Below are 13540 nucleotides of genomic sequence, written 5' to 3'. Positions count from 1 at the left end.
AAGACTCTAATAAGAAAGAAAATATTCAAGAGAGAGTTGAAAGAATGTAGTACATACTATGGTTGCCTAACCTGATATCCAGCTCTCCTCCCTCTTACTAAAATAAAGAAATCTCTTTGGCTTGTCAATATGCTTATCCCTAGGACTATACTACCCCATCCTTCCTGCAGTTACATGTGGCTATTTGACCATGTTTTGGCCAACTACATTTAAAAAGAAGTGTTATTCTGGGAAGTCTTCCTGAAGGGAGGGGCTGTATAGTTTTCTGTCTTTTTCTCCTTTCTGCTGCATGGCTTTCTGGAACATGATATGATGGCTTGCAACTGAAGGTAAAACTGTAGTCAACTGTTATGGTATAAAATACCCCAAAACTTAGCAGCTTATAATATAAATATTTAACATTAAATTATATAGTCTAATTCTGTGAAGCAGATGATTCTTCTGTACCAGAGAGGATCAGCTGAGGTCTCTCAATGAAATTCAGCTGGGCAGCAAGGCTGCTGTACAAGAACATGTCAACTTATTCTCACTTCTGGCATTTTGATAAGAGTGACTGAAAGGCCGAACCCAAATGGACCCTTCTCCTTTTCCATGTGGTCTCAGAGTGCCTGTCTGGATGATCTCTTCTGTAGGGTAGCTGGATTTGTTACATGACAGCTCAGAGCTCTAAGAGCAAATATTTCAAGAAGGAAGAGTAGAAACTGACAGCTCCTTGAGGCACAGGCCTGGAAATTGGCACAGCATCACTTCTGCCATATTCTATTATTCAAGTAGCCACATATTCTGCTCAGATTCAAGGAATGGGGACACAGACCTCTTTCTCAATGGGAGAAGGGAAAAGAATCTGTGCCGTTTTTAATCTGACATAGATGACCTAAGGATGGCAAAGATGAGCTGGAAAGATCCTGGGTGCCTGACATAAAGCTTCTAAACCAGCCCATTGTTGCTGACATGTGAATTTATTTTATGTTACAGTGAAATAAATGTCCATCTACCTAAGCAACTACAGATGCAGCAGAAACTGATACTGAGAATAGCAACAGGAATTTTTAAGAAATGAGGAGGCCAAAATCCTTTTGATTTACTTAATATTTGCAACCTCTGCCTTCAAGAACTTCCCATATCCTTCCATTGTAGCATGTCCTGTGATAACAAATATTCCATTTTATCTTGAAATATCTTACCTGCAACTGTCTTCTGGTTGATATGTAAGTGTTACATAATTTTGGAATTCACCTGCTCTTCATGATGCATATCCTTAGGGATAAGGTATCGAGTCATTGTATGAATCTAAAAAAATCAAATTTTTATGGATAATAAGTAAAATGAAAATCAAAGATCTTTTAAAATAAGATGAAATCTGATGAAACATTTTAAATTGAAGGAAATGCTTGCATTGGTGGCTGTACTCCCCATCTTTCCTGATATGTACTTTTTTCCTTTTTAATGTATTGTAGGTCATTATGGTGATAGGCAGAAGATTTGAAATAAGCAGAGATATGGGAGATTTGGGTTTATTTGTTGCTTTATTTTATTTATCATTGTTTGCTTGATCACAACATATTCCAAAGCAATATTCTGCCACACTCTGCATCTTTTGCACATTCATACTCTTAATCATTCCAATTCTTATGCATTCCCACTTTCTTATACAACCAGACATATTCTCAAATTTTCCCAATCATATCCTAAGACCTTCACAACCTTCATAAAGTATTCTGAGTGCATGCACATACTTTTTTTTTTCTTTTATGGCTGCACCTGCAGCATGTGGAAGTTCCTGGGCCAGGAGCCAAATTGGAGTTGCAATTTAGGCCTATGCCATAGCCATGGCAACAATGGATTTGAGCTGCCTCTGAGACCTATGCTGTATGGCAATGCCAGACCCTTAATCCACTGAGCTAGGCCAGGGATCAAACCCGCATCCTCATGGAGACAAGATCTGGTCCTTAACCTGCTGATCCACAACAGCAACTCCCAGGCTTATTATCTTTTATATTCTAATATTTTGCATTCTTCTATTTATTAAATCTTTTGCAAACTTACTCTCAAAAATTCATGCTCTTACCTAATGACACACTTGCATAATCCTTTGCTGCATGTACACTTTTTGATATATTTTTGACAAATGAGTTTTCTTAAATTTCTCTAAACCCAACTAACCTCTGTCTTCTCTCTATCAGACTATAAGGTAATGTCACATGAAAGGAGAGGAACCCAAAGCAGATGATATATGATGACACTAAAGAACTCATGCTTCCCCTAGGGAAAATAGTATGGAGATGCCTCAAAAATTAAAAACAGAACTACCATATGAGCCATCAATTCTGCCTTTGGGTACATAATCAAAGAATATGAAAGTACTAATTTTAAAAGATACATGCACTCCCTATGTTCATCACAGCATTATTACAATAGCCAAGACATGGAAACAACCTAAGTGCCCACAGGCAGATGAATGGATAAAGAAGATGAAAAGAGTCATTAAAAAAGATAAGATCTTGTAATTTATGGCAATATGGATAGACCTTAAGGGATTTATGCTAAGTGAAATAAGTCAGATGGAGAAAGACATATACTGTAATGATTTCAGTCATATGTGGGATCTAGAAAACAAAAACACAGATACAGAAAACAGAGTAGTGGTCACCAAAGGGGAAGGGGATTAAGGGAGGTCAAAATAGGCGAAGGGGGTCACCTCAATGGTGATGGTTAGAACCTAAAACTCTGGCGGTAAACACACTACAGTGTATACAGAAGTTGAAATATTAATGATATATATAAAACTTATATAATATTATAAATCAACAAAAACAATATTTTCTAAAAAAGGAAAAAAAAAAACTCATGCTTCCAGACATCCTGCTTGAAATAAATCCCATTTAAGGCTTTAATAGGATCCCTAGAAATATGGTCACATGTATGTTTACAGGTTTTTGTAAACACTTTTATATTAAAGTATTTTATTGAGTTGGTTTAGATCACTGTCCAGTTTCACTTTCCCATGTGTTAGATATTGATAGAGTAGCACTGGACATGGAATCCATTTCAGAAGAAGATTTTTTTGAAGATTTTTAACTGCAATATGGAAAGATAATGGACATTCCAATTTAAAAAAAAAGATTGAGAAATTACAGACTCTGATCTTAAGAGAGGAATGGTAGCTTCTTTTCTCATGTTTTATTAATACACAAAAGAGAGTATTAAAAATGGATTATAAAATAAAGCCAAAAAGCAATGAAATTATCAATATTTTTACATAGAGAAGCAAATGTGATCCCCCCTAATGATTAGAGCACATAAAATTAGCAATCATTAAGAGGAAAATCTCCCTTTAAAATAAAGCAATGAATAGACTTTTAAATAGAGTAGATAAGTGACAGTTCTCATACTAGAGAAAGTACTGAATTGTCTTTATATTGTCTTTAGAGAAGCTATCACAAAAACTCCTACATGAAGAGGCAATCAAGGAATCAGTATATAACCAAAATGCATGGAAAATCATAATAGTGATATAATAGACAGTAAATACAATACTATTTTGTATTTACATAATGTTTGTGGTATTTGTCAAATTTTTAAGCATGTATTTTCCATGATTTATTTTCTCATTCTAACTAAAGGCTTAATTTCATATATAACATTTTATTCATAAGTTTGTATTCCCTCTCCTAAGGAGCCCTCCCTCAAATGACATCAACTGGCACCATCAAAACGGATTCCATCTCTGGAGAGGCTGGTATTTGTTGCAATGAGAACAAATGGATTAAAAAGTCACCAGAAACAAAAGAAAGGGATTCAGAAAAATGGGAGTGGCATTTTTCAGTGTTATATGAAGGAGAACAAGGATATCATGATCAAGTTGAGTCTTTTATTAAGTCTTTTAAACAATTTTTAATCAAATACTTAAGTTTCTCATTCATACAGATCCCCAAACTAAATGATCACCAGAGAAACCAAACATTGACCATCTTTATTTTTAGATACCTGGAAAGATCCCACAGCATTTTTTCAACATCAGCCATTACATTAATTAATTCTCCCTGTACAAAGAAGAGAACAACCCAAGGACCATTTGCTACAGATCCACATCACCAGTTCACTAAGTCCAACTGGCTCACTGTAAACGCTATTAAGAATATACTACACATTTAGGTAGAGCCAAGGAGTTTCAGAACAATCTATTAGCAAACCTAGAATCCAAACCTATTGCATTAAGATGAGAAAATGAAAAAAAAAAGTCAATAAGCTAAGCGAAATCCCAAATTTCAAATTACATTTTGAAATATTCTAAGGAAGGATGACAAAAATAGTTTAGTTCTTCCATTAAAATCTTATTGAAGATAGTACTTAGTCACTCAAATTCTGTTCTCCATTGTCAATTTTCTCTGACCCCCTCACCCCAACTTTGCTGAAGATATCTTTGGGAAAATCCAAAATAGTAATATTGGAAAGACTGCATACACTCCTAATAGTGAGTATCTTTTATAATAGCTTTTACATCATGCCCCATTAGGTTTCCCCCCCTCCCCAATCTGGCATGACAGTGTAATTTCCTGTTAAATGCTGTATTAGCAAGGATGAGTAATAATTCAACATGATGTTAATATAGCATAAGTTTAAATTGCTAATTAAGTGAAGCCCTCATTTTGTTTTACATTGTTTTACAATTATCATTGTAATTCTTGCAAGAAAATATTAGATTCCTATAAAAATAAAAAGAAACATAGTAAGAGTTCTTACCTGTTTCTTACCCCTGCCTAAGTGTACATCTTTGGAAGAAGTGGTTCTCTGGCTTCAGCATTACCACCTATCAAAGGATAAACTCAGGAATATTCCAGGGAAATATTCCAGAAAGCTTTTCAGAAAACTTTGCTCCAAGTATGTATAGTGTTGATTTCTCCCTCTCTCTTCTGATTCCTTTACTATGAGAATAATAAATGACCAAGTCTGATTCTATTACTGTGAAACTGTCTTTTGGACTTGATTTTTTTAAAATTAAAATATAGTTAATTTACAATGTTTTGTTAAGTTCCATTGTACAGCAAAGTGTCTCAATCACACACATTTCCCTGTGCTGTACAGTAGGGTCCCATTGCCCATCCATTCCAAATATAACAGTTTGCATCCCTCAAACCCCACAAATGCCCATCTGTCACATTCCCTCCCCTTTCCCCCTGGAAACCCCAAATCTGCTCTCCTTGGCCATGATCGGTTTCTGTTTTTTTTTTTTTTTTAAAGAGAGGATCATCTGTTCCATATTCTATATTCCACAAATAAATGATATCATATGGTATTCGTCTTTTTCTTTCTTGCTTACTTCACTTAGTTTGAGAATCTCTAGGTCCATCCATGTTGCTGCAAATGGCCTTAGTTTGTCTTTTTTATTGCTGAATAGTATTCCATTGCATATATGTACTACATCTCCTCAATCCATTCATATGTCAATGGGCATTAAGGTTGTTTCCATGTCTTGGCTATTCTGAACAGGGCTGCTATGAACACAGGGCTGCGTGTATCTTTTTCAATGAAGCTTTTGTCCAGATATATGCCCAAGAGTGGGATTGCTGGATAATATGGTAGTTCTATATTTAGTTTTCTGAGGCATCTCCATACTGTTTTCCATAGTGGTTGTACTAATTTATATTCCCACCAACTGTATAGGAGGGTACCATTTTCTCCATACCCTCTCCAGCATTTGTTTTCTGTTGAATTGGTAATTATGGCAATTCTGACTGGTGTGAGGTGGTACCTCATTATAGTTTTGATTTACAATACTCTAATAATTAGTAATATTGAGCATATTTTCATATGCCTGTTGGCCATCCATTTGTCTTTTAAAACTATCACTATTTCCAGATGACATGATACTGTACCTAGAAAACCTTAAAGACAGCACCAGAAAACTATTAGAACTCATCAATGAATTTGGCAAAGTTGAAGAATACAAAACTAATACACAGAAATCAATTGCATTTGTATATACTAAAAATGAAAGATCAGAAAGAGAAGCCATAGAAACCATCCCATTTATAATCACATAAAAAATACCTAGGAATAAACCTACCTAAAGAGACAAAAGACCTATACTCTTAAAACCATAAGACACTAATGAAAGAGATCAAAGAGAACAAAAACAGATGGAAAGATATACCATGCTCTTGGATTGGAAGAACGAATATTGTCAAAGTGACTATACTACTCACGGCAATCTACAGATTCAATGCAATCCCTATCAAATTACAAGACATTCTTCACAGAACTAAAACAGAATATTTTAAGTTTGCATGGAAACACAAGAGACCCTGACTAGCCAAAGCAATATTGAAAATGAAAAATGAAAATGGAGGAATCAAGCTTCCAGACTTTAGACAATACTACAAAGCTACAGTCATCAAAACAATATGGTACTTCCACAAAAACAGAAATATAGATCAATGGAATGGGATAGAAAGCCAAGAAATAAACCTGAGTACCTATGGTCAACTAACCTATGACGAAGGAGGATAGAACATACAATGGAAGAAAGATAGTCTCTTTAATAAATTGTGCTGGGAAAACTGGAAAGCTATATGTAAAAGAATGAAAGTAGAACACTATTTAACAAAAGTAAACTCAAAATGGATTAAAGACCTAAATATAAGGCCAGATACTGTAAAACTCCTAGAGGAAAACATAGGCAGAATGATCTTTGACATAAATCACAGCAACATCTTGTTTGATCCATCTCCTAGAATAATGGCACAATTAAGACACAAATAAACTAATGGGACCTAATCAAACTCAAAAGCTTTTGCACAGCAAAGGAAACCGTTAAAAAATGAAAAGACAACTCACAGAATGGGAGAAAATCTTTGCCAATGATGCAACAGACAAGGGTCTAATCTCCCAAGATATACAAACAACTCATGCAACTCAACAGCAAAAAGCAAACAACTCAATTGAAAAATGGGCAGAAGACCTAAGCAGACATTTTTCCTTTTAGACTTTTTCTCTTCCTTTCCCAAATTTTATTATGATACTACAGGTTACATGCCTAGCCCTGAGCATCTCTCCTCACATACAGTTTGTAATATGTCAAACACTTCCTGTGTTCTCCCACCTTTTAACCATCTCTCTCTCTCAGAGACCCACACGTGGGTGCACACATGCATGCTCACATGCACACTTTTTAACCTTGTCAATCATTTACTCAAATAACTTAGATGCTTCCCAATGCTTATAAAATCATTTTCTGGCTTTCAAGGGACTAGGGGATTTCAGATTATTATCAATATAAACAGCCTATATATATGTGTATGTATGTGTATATATGTGTGCATATATCTATATATACAGAACATATAGGTGTGCATGTATGCATATATGTGTATATATATATAAATTTAAAACAGCAGCTACTTAATCCAAGTAGCTCTGCAGCATTTGATAAACAAGTTTTTCTCTTCTGACTCTCAATGTTGGCATGTGTTGGATGAGGTGTTTTTTGTAACATGCTTCTCACAGTGGGTGGCATATGGAACATACTCAATAAATATTGTTCAATAGAGAACTAAAATCCTTCTTATATCTGGGTGAATTAATTAAAGTGAATATGGTAGGTCATATAGAGTTCAATTTTTTAAAGCTATTGGTATGTGATGATAAATTGTCAGCCATAGAAGGTGTTCCAGTTTCCCTGCTAACCAAGTGTAAGTGAAAATGCTATTTTCCCTAAAATTTTGTCCCACTGGGTATTATAGTTTTAAATATCTTTCATTGAAAAATAATATGGTTTAAACTTATGTTACTTTGATAATTTTTGAAGTTTTTTCTTATGTGTTCCTTGATATCTGCCCTGTGAGTTGTCTAAAATATAATTTCGTCAAACGCTATATTAGTAAAAGCAGCCTGATTTTATAATATGTAAGGATTACTGGATAGAAAGACATTGCTCATTGTTGAAGTCTCTTGTGGTGCAGCAGGTTAAGGATCTGGTGTTGTCACTGAAGAGCCTCGGGTCACTGCTGTGGTGAGGGTTTAATCCCTAGCCTGGGAACTTCCACATGCTCTGGGCAAGCCAGGGGAAAAAAAAGATGTTGCTCATTGTCTATTATATATGCATGAATTTTCTTTTTTTTGTAATTTGTATTTGATTTTGATTATGGTAGTATTTTTGCCAGGAAGATGATTTTATATGTGTATCTCAATGTAGCTAGATACTCTTAGATTTTCTGTTTCCCAATATGCTCAAGGGGGTAAAGTTTGTATAACAGTGAAGATTAAGTAATTATTCAATGATAACTGCTAATTTAACTGAAATTTTGGAGCTATCTGTACCTGATTTTAGTCAAAGTATCTAGCTTCATCATCTTCCTCTAAAGTGACAATTTCTTGTCCCAACATTATTAATTGGATAGATTTTTTTACCATAGTGATTTTGAAGTGTATATTCTAAGTTCTCATGTATTTATTATAATACTTTCTAGTCTAATTCATTAATCTGCTTTAATTGTGTTTAATACTATTAACTTTTTAATATTTCATACCATTAGACCTTCCATTACTCATGATTTATAAGATTTTATATCTTTTTGGATAATCTTTAGTAATGTTTTTCAGTCTCTTCCCTCAATATTGCCGCTCATCTTGTGGGTGGCATAATTATTATTACATTGTGGATGACATAATATTGCAGATGTTTTTATTTTAGGAAAAAAACTGACATGCTTATAATATTTTCTTTGTCCAAAATAAAATAAGTTTTAATTTGATCATTGTTTCTTTTATTTCTCTCAAATACAATTAGGTTATTTTTATATGGGCCCTGCACATTTTAAAAAAATATTTTTACTGGATGGCTTATATGTTGGATGCTAGGTGAAAGGGACAATATCATTTGATGATATGTTTAAAGTGATTCATATATAGGAAGTTAATTTAAAAAAATTACTGGGTTATATTTGACTTACAATGCTATATTAGCTTTAAGTTTATAGCAAAATGAATCATATATATATGTAATTTTATATACACTAAATATGTATTATATGTAAACAATATATCTATGTTATTTTTCATATAGGTTATTACAGAAAATTGAGTTCAGAACATTGAACAAAAGCACAGGGAGGATGCTGTTAGTTATCTACCCTGTATGTAGTAGTGTGCATGTGCCAACCCCATCCTTCCACTTTATCACCCCTACCATGGTTACCTTTGGTAACCATAAGTTTGACCTCAAAATCTTTGAATCTGTTTCTGTCCTACAAACAATTTGCTTTGTATCATTTTTATTAGATTCCACATGTAAGTAATGTCATATGATATTTGCGTTTCTCTACCTGGCTTACTCAATATGATAATCTTTAAGTCCATCCATGTTGCTGAAAATGTAATTATTTTATTCCTTTTATATTTGGGTAATATTCTATTGTATATATGTATCACATCTTCTTTATCCAATTTTCTGCCAGTGGACATTTCCAACATGAAAACATAAGGTCTAAATTTATTTTTCCAATTGTGTGTCTTTTGCAGTTATTTATGGTATTTTTGGTGTATGAATTGTTCAATTTTTACATGATCAAACTATCATTTTTTCCTGTTTTATGATGAAAGCAACTTAAGCATGATGATCTGATAATTCTCCAATTTTTCAAACAGTTAAATGATTGCAACAACACAATTTATTGAATAGTTTACCCATAACCCAATGATTTGCAAAGTCATGCTTCATATACATTAATTTAGTTTATACTGATTTCAATATGCTATATATTGATTTAAAGATATTGGACCAAATTCATGCTATATTTTATTCTTATTTTCCAAAAGCTATTAAAACAAATTCGCTACCATTTTTGTTGGAAAGCAAAATAAAGACTTCTCTGTGTTTCAGAAATTGTACAAAATTCCTAAAAGATGGGGAAAAGATAGCCTTTCATTGATTAATACATACAAGCATTTGCCTCCTACTTAAAGATGTAGGTACTAGAAGTTGGAGCAGACATGGGGGTCATCTGTAGAATTTTCAGAATTTTCAGTTTGGATTCCCCTAGACTGCCAGGTGAATTATCCCATGCATAGTCTTCCTCTTGCCTCCCTGGTACTGACAGTAGAGTTAAAATGCCTTCAATCAACAAAGATGAGTAAATGGGAGAATTCAGGTCAATTTCCCAATTTTTGATAAACTAGAAGTGCAATAAATAAGATCCATTACAAATTCCCACATCTCGGAGTTCCTGTCGTGCCTCAGTGGTTAATGAATCCCACTAGGAACCATGAAGTTGCGGGTTTGATCCTTGGCCTTGCTCAGTGGGTTAAGGATCCAGCATTGCCATGAGCTGTGGTGTAGGTTGCAGATGCGGCTTGGATCCCATGTTGCTGTGGCTCTGGTGTAGGCTGGTGGCTGCGGCTCTGATTTGACCCCTAGCCTGGGAACCTCCATATGCCGCAGGAGCAGCCCAAGAAATGGCAAAAAAAACCAAAACCAAAAACAAACAAAAAAAACAAATTCCCACATCTCAGCATCATATCCCCTTTTCTAGCACCATGGGAATAAGATCAGAAACATGACCTACTGCTCCCTAAAGGCTGATTGCATGAGGAAGGATTTTAGCACCAACTGATAATCCAAAGCACATAATGACTGCTCAAAAAAGAATCAACAACCATTCAAGGAGAGTCATCCCATGATAGGAGGAAATAACAAATATACTGAAATAAAGTTTTTACAGCTAAGAACGCATCACTGAGGTAACAAGGAGAACCAGACTGTTGGATAAGTATGGGGGGACTGATGATAATACTGCATTATCCAAAAATATTTTTCAGTAGGTATGCAAGTTAAATATCATATATTTAAAACATATAAACAGTACAAAATATAAAGAAGCTATTTAAAAATATGAGATATGATTAAATAATAAATTAGTAAATTAAAAAATAATTTAGATATTCTCCTAAACATAAACAGAAATAAATGAAAATATGAGACACATAATTATAAAAGGGTTGGAAGACATGGAATATCAGTTCAGTAGTTGTAATATTTACCTGTTTTATTTTTTGTCTCTTTAGGCCCACTCCCGTGGCATATGGAAGTTCCCAGGCTAGGTGTTAAATCAGAGCTGTAGCTGCTGGCTTACTCCACAGTCACAGCAATGCCCAGATCCAAGCTGCATTGGTGAGCTATACCACAGCTGACTGCAATGCCAGATCCTTAACTCACTGAGCTAGGGGAGGGATCAAACCTGCATCCTCATGGATACTAGCCAGGTTCATTACCACTGAGCCATGATGGTAACTACATAATATTTATATTATTATAAGGTTTTAAAGAATCTGCTTTTAAAAGATTAGAGAGGAGGAAAACTATAAAAAATAACTGGCTTGTTTCTGATAATATGGCAGGTTAGGTTAGTGACACCAACATTCAAGGTAAAACCATTACAAAAGGGTAAAACAAAGGAATAGAATAATTTGAAGGCATCAATAAGCCAATAAGAGGGGAAACTGAAGGAAAATGAATGACTATTAATGGTTATAGGGTTTTGGGGGGAGAGGTTGATGAAATTTTTCCAAAATTGAGGTAATTTTTGAAAAACTCTGTAAATATGTTAAAAAACACTTATTTACATACTTCGTTTACTTCTTTAGGCCATGCATGGGATGACTCTGCAGTACGGCTGTAACCAGAGCAACAGCAATGACAATGCCAGCTCTCTAACACACTGAGCCACTAGAAAACTCAAATTATATACACTTTAAATTAGCAAACTTTAAGGCATATGAATTATATTTCAGTAAAGTTGTACAATAAAATAAAAATTTGTTAATAGGATGGTATGCAGGGAGATCAAGAAAACATGAGTAAGGAACAGTCATGATAGACAGTTGAGAATAATTCCAAATTGATTCCTAGTAAGAAAAAAGAAATAAAATGTGATCAAAGCAGTATTTTAAGAGAAAAGGCAAGAAATTTTCCAAAAAATATGAAATCACTGGAGATTTCATAAGGCCAACAAAGCCCAATAAGATGCAATAAAAAGATCATCATAACTAAACCCATCAAAATGAAATTGCAGCTACCAGTGACAGATAAATTTTTGAGGGAAGTTAGAGTGGGGTAAAATGCAGCTTATTTTTTTTCTTCCAGTTTTATTGAGATATAACTGACATACAGCCCAGTATGGTTTTCAGGTGTACATCATAGTGACTGATTTACATGCATCATGTAATGATCACTACCTATCAATTTCCCTTACCTCTGTCCCTCATCCCTCCACTGCCCTCTCCTCAGGCAACTACCTATTTGTTCTCTCCATATATGACTATCTCTGCTTTGTTATGTTTGCTCACTTTATTTTTTAAAGATTCCATGTAAAAGTGAAACCATATAGTATTTTTCCTTCTCTGACTTATTTCACTTAACATAATGGCCTCTAGGTCCATCCATGTTGTTGAAAAATGGTAAGATTTAATTTTTTTTATAACTGAGTAATAGTCCATAAAAGGATTTCTCTTTCCTATTGTATGGTCTTGCTTCCTTGGTGATAGATTAATTGACTGTAAAAGTGTGGGTTCACTTCTGGACTCTCTATTCTGTTTCTTTGGTTTACATGTCTGTTTTTGTGCAATACCATTCTGTTTTAATGACTGTAGCTTTGTAATATAGTTTGAAATCAGGAAGCAAGTATCCCTAGTTTTGTTTTTGTCCTTTTTCGTGAATATTTTGGCGATTTGTGATAGTCGTGTTTCCATATGCATTTTAGAATTATTTTAGTTCTGTGAAAAATGCCATTGGTATTTTGATAGGGGTTGTCTTGAATCTGCAGATTGCCTTGGGTAGTATGGCCCTTGGTAATATTTAACAATATTAATTCTTCTAATCCATGAACAAAGAATGTCTTTCCAAATGTTTGTGTCATCTTTAATTTCTTTCATCAATGTCTTATAGTTTTCCAAGTATAGGACTTTTGCTTCTTTAGTTAGATTTATTCCTAGGTATTTTTTATATAATTGTGAATAGGATCGTTTTCTTAATTTTTCTTTATGATAGTTCATTTTTAGTATAGAGAAATGCAATACATTTCTGTAATTTTATATACTGCAACTTTACTGGAGTATATTATTTTGAAGTCATGATATTCAACTTTTAATTAATTGCTTAATATTCAAGCTTTTAATTCTTGAGAAAACCTAGACTAAAAATCATGAATAACTTACCTAGTGTATCTCAATAATTAAAATTTCCAGGCATGATTCCGAATTATATTATTTGCATCCAATTACTTTTTACCATGTTATAACCTAAAATTTTATAGAAAAAGTCAAACAAAAATTCAAAATGTATGATTGATTTATTCATATTCTGGGTTGTTGAGAATTACTGATCATAATGTTAACCATTTTCTTATTCTTCCATGAGAAATGGGATTTTTTTCAATGCATAGGCCCAGTTGTCATTTCTAAGTCATTTATTCAAGTACAGAATGCTCATGGTGGCACCAGGAATTTTCTGAGTGAAATTACTTAACTGACTTATCCTACTTCCTTT

The 13540-nt window shown here is 33.9% G+C and overlaps 1 long non-coding RNA gene across 2 annotated transcripts in view; it reads right to left on the bottom strand.

Annotated features, from left to right (window-relative positions):
* The window catches only part of LOC110256565, a 392119-nt gene that overhangs the window by 129854 nt on the left and 248725 nt on the right, over positions 1-13540 (bottom strand). For both annotated transcript variants that reach the window (XR_002338199.1, XR_002338200.1), the window contains exon 3: positions 1185-1290. This is a non-coding gene — a long non-coding RNA (uncharacterized LOC110256565). The remainder of the gene's footprint in view (positions 1-1184; positions 1291-13540) is intronic.

This window comes from Sus scrofa, chromosome 13, assembly GCF_000003025.6.
Source record: "Sus scrofa isolate TJ Tabasco breed Duroc chromosome 13, Sscrofa11.1, whole genome shotgun sequence".
Lineage (NCBI taxonomy): Eukaryota > Metazoa > Chordata > Mammalia > Artiodactyla > Suidae > Sus > Sus scrofa.
Note: the sequence above shows the minus strand (reverse complement) of the source record. Positions and strands in the feature narration are given on the sequence as shown.